Source organism: Penaeus vannamei, chromosome 8 (genome assembly GCF_042767895.1).
Source record: "Penaeus vannamei isolate JL-2024 chromosome 8, ASM4276789v1, whole genome shotgun sequence".
In the NCBI taxonomy this organism is placed as follows: domain Eukaryota; kingdom Metazoa; phylum Arthropoda; class Malacostraca; order Decapoda; family Penaeidae; genus Penaeus; species Penaeus vannamei.
This window is the reverse complement of record NC_091556.1, coordinates 1,403,635-1,407,689: the sequence shown is the minus strand read 5'-3', so window position 1 is coordinate 1,407,689 and position 4,055 is coordinate 1,403,635. Positions and strand designations below refer to the sequence as shown.

Below are 4,055 nucleotides of genomic sequence, written 5' to 3'. Positions count from 1 at the left end.
TTCTTTTTTTTTTTTAATAGCTGACCCGCCGACTTTTATTTCCAGGAAAAAAATGGAATTCCTGATTTTTTCCGATTTCCCGCCGATATTGTGACGTCCGCCAAAAAGAGCAAAAAATAAATAGCAATATTTTTTTATGATTCATTGTGTATGGTATCTTTTCTCCCGTCCCCAAAACAATAATAAAAGATACTTGGCGGAAATACCTGACTCTCATGCGTCATGTCATGTCTATTGTCTATCGTGAATATTTTTTATTTTGATTTCCCAAATAATAAATTCTGGTTGAAAGAATTCTTTGTTTTCCTTCAACTTCTCGAAGACTTGTAGTAAGACAGAACTGTACTTCCTCCAGGTGGAGCTGGAACTGATGCATTCCTTTGCTTCTGATCTTTGGAAGGTAGGAGGTGCACTTGTCTTATTTTGGTGCTGGGGATTCTCTCTCTCTCTCTCTCTCTCTCTCTCTCTCTCTCTCTCTCTCTCTCTCTCTCTCTCTCTCTCTCTCTCTCTCTCTCTCTCTCTCTCTCTCTCTCTCTCTCCTCCTGCCGACATTTCATATGCGGCATAAATAGATATAAATAAAAAAATAACATATAAATTTACTTTCTTAAGTCAGAGAGGATAACTGGCAGGAATAAAGCAAAACTAAAGAATGTAAGTGTGTAAGAGATATTATCGTAAGATACTATGAGATATTATTTGTATTATGTGTATATTAAGAGATATTATATATATGTATTATGTGTATATTATATTATGTGTATATTAAGAGATATTATGTGTAAGAGATATATCGAAACAAATTCATAAATAAAAGGGCAGTATGGTTTCCGTCGGGGATCGAACCCGAGTCTGTCGCTTTATAGGCGACCGTGCTAACCACTGCACTACGGACATATAAGATAAGTCATTAATTTAATTGTATTAACTTTGCATAGTGTTTAAGAAAATCGATAAAGACAGAAAAAACAGGTGGGATATATTGGTAAATAACTGTCTCTTTCTCTCTCTCTCTCTCTCTCTCTCTCTTTCTTTCTTTACACGCACACACACATATGAGCGTAAACAGATCTGCAAAACAAACCAAAATAAAAAATATATATACAAAAGAAAATAATAGATAAATAATAACTGTAAAGTAAGAGAATAGAGGCAGATAAGCAACCAGAAAGAAAAACGGAAATATTGATTTATGCAAATTTAGAGTAAAACGAATTCGTGCATAGAAGTAAAAATTGTGAAGATCTAGTCTCCGTCGGGAATCGAACCCGAGTCTGTCGCTTTAAAGGCGACTGTCCTACCCGCTATATCACAGAGACATACAATAAGTGTGAAATTAAGTTTTATTTGATTTGCATAGTGCTTATGTAGGTTATGCTACATGTATTGGGTGAATTTATGTCTTTGTGTCTCAATTCATGTGTCTTTATGTCTGTCTCTCATCAACACACACACACTACTAATACTAATAATGATGGTAAAGATAATTGCATTTATGATATTAAACAATCGTAATTACAATAATGGTGAAAAAAATGATTACATGATATTGGTTATGATGATAATACTGCTGCCAGTAAAAATAACCATTGCCGTTAAAGAAAGAAAGAGAATGAGTGAGAGTTAGAAGGAAAAGCAGAAAGAGAGAGGGAGAGGAGGGTCACTGAGATATAGAAAGTGAGATAGTGTGTTAGGAAGGGATGATGAGAGAAAAGGGAGGTAGAGAGGGAGAGAAAAGAATTATTTTTCGTAAGTCAAATTAGTGGGATGAATATTTTTCGTGGCCAATTTGCTTTTGAACTCTCTCCCTTTCTCCTTTTTCTAACATACATATATAAACGTAAACAGATCAAAACAAAACAAAAATATATATATGCATTTTCAAGCAAGAGGATAAAGGCAGATAAGCAACCAGAAAGAAGGATGGAAATGTTGATGAGCGTGTAAGCAAATTTAGATATTAAAACAAATTCCTGCATAAAAAGTTTTATATGTGGTCTCCGTCGGGGATCGAACCCGCGTCTGTCGCTTCAAAGGCGACCGTGCTAGCCACTGCACCAGGGATTCATAATTCAGTTTAGAAATGTAGTTTCACTAAATTTGCACAGTATTTATGAAGGTTATGCTACATGTGTGTTATGAGGGAATTCGTGTGTTTCTATGTTCTCTCTCTCTTTCTCTTTCTTTTTCTCTGTTTCTCTCTCTCTCAATGTAGTCTATGCAATGTATTCTTATGCTTCAATAATTTAATAACATAGGTCTTAAATAATGCATTTTATTATCATTGTAGCAATACGGAGTTGACATTCTTAGAATTATCTGTCAGGAAAATCAAGGACGGTCTCTAAATTGCCCTCATGAGACGCGGAAAGCAATGCTGGAATTTTACATTTGTTCAAGATAACTCCGCATCGGCAATGGTATGGAATACTTGCCTGACACTATCTTACATGGTGTCAAACGTTGATTAAGCCGTTTTCTCCTTGTAGCTTTTTCTTCCATAATTACGAATTTTGATGTATTTTATTATACGCCTATAATCACAGTCATACTTTAGTTCCATCGATTTAGATAATATTATCATCCTCGCCATACCCACTTTGTTCTTGGCTCCTTTAAAATACCCAATAATAATGATATCAGGGCCTGGGTGCCCCGCCCTCGCAAAGACTGTCTCTAAATTGCCCTCATGAGACGCGGAAAGCAATACTGAAATTTCACATTTGTTCAGGATGATTCCGCATCGGCAATGGTATGGAATACTTGCCTGACACTATCTTACATGGTGTCAAACGTTGATTAAGCCGTTTTCTCCTTGTAGCTTTTTCTTCCATAATTACGATTTTCAATGTGATACGTTATTATACGCCTATAATCACACTCGTACTTCAGTCTCATCGATTTAGACAATATTACCAACCTCGCCCTATCCACTTTGTTCTTGGCTCCTTTAAAATACCCAATAAATAAAATCAGGGCCTGGGTGCCCCGCCCTCGCAAGGACTGTCTCTAAATTGCCCTCATGAGACGCGGAAAACAATACTGAAATTTTACATTTGTTCAGGATGATTCCACATCGGCAATGGTATGGAATACTTGCCTGTCACTATTTTACATGTTGTCAAACGTTAATCAAGCCGTTTCCTTGTTGCTTACTGTAGTTTTTTCTTCAATAAGTACAAATGGCCCCCGCGCCTTCACAACTGACGCTGCATCCGTCCTTCTCTCACCTTTAACAAATTCTTTTTTAAAAGTGAATTGTTCTGTGGATACAAATTCACCCAGAGAAGCCAAACGATTGTGATATTAATAATTTAGGATTAAACTTATTGAAATTTCCCGCCGATATTCTGACGTCCGCAAAAAAAAGGAAAAAAAAATAGTTGGCGGAAATACCTGACTCTCATGCGTCATGTCATGTCTATTGTCTATCGTTAATATTTTTGATTTTGATTTCCCAAATAATAAATTCCGATTGAAAGAATTCGTTGTTTTCCTTCAACTCCTCGAAGACTTGTAGTAAGACAGAACTGTACTTCCTCCAGGTGGGGCTGGAACTGATGCATTCCTTTGCTTCTGATCTTTGGAAGGTAGGAGGTGCACTTGTCTTATTTTGGTGCTGGGGATTCTCTCTCTCTCTCTCTCTCTCTCTCTCTCTCTCTCTCTCTCTCTCTCTCTCTCTCTCTCTCTCTCTCTCTCTCTCTCGCTCTCTCTCTCTCTCTCTCTCTCGCCTCGCTCTCTCTCTCTCGCTCTCTCTCGCTCTCTCTCTCTCTCTCTTTCTCTCTCTCTCTCTCTCTCTCTCTCTCTCTCTCTCTCTCTCTCTCTCTCTCTCTCTCTCTCTCTCTCTCTCCTCCTGCCGACATTTCATCATCAGAGTTGTCCGCTATTAAAAAGAAAAAAAAAAAAAAATGGTGTGGCATAAACAGATATAAATAAATATATAACATATAAATTAACTTTCAAGTAAGAGGATGATAGAAAATAAGCAACCAAAAGAATGTTTGTGAGTGCGTAAGGAAATTTGATATTGAAACAAATTCATAAAGATAGACAGT

The 4,055-nt window shown here is 36.8% G+C and overlaps 1 non-coding gene across 1 annotated transcript; it reads right to left on the bottom strand.

The window, feature by feature from the left end:
- Window positions 1-824: 824 nt before the first annotated feature.
- TRNAY-AUA (transfer RNA tyrosine (anticodon AUA)) lies at window positions 825-895 on the bottom strand. The gene has a single exon. It is a non-coding gene; the product is annotated as a tRNA-Tyr (tRNA).
- Window positions 896-4,055: the final 3,160 nt, after the last annotated feature.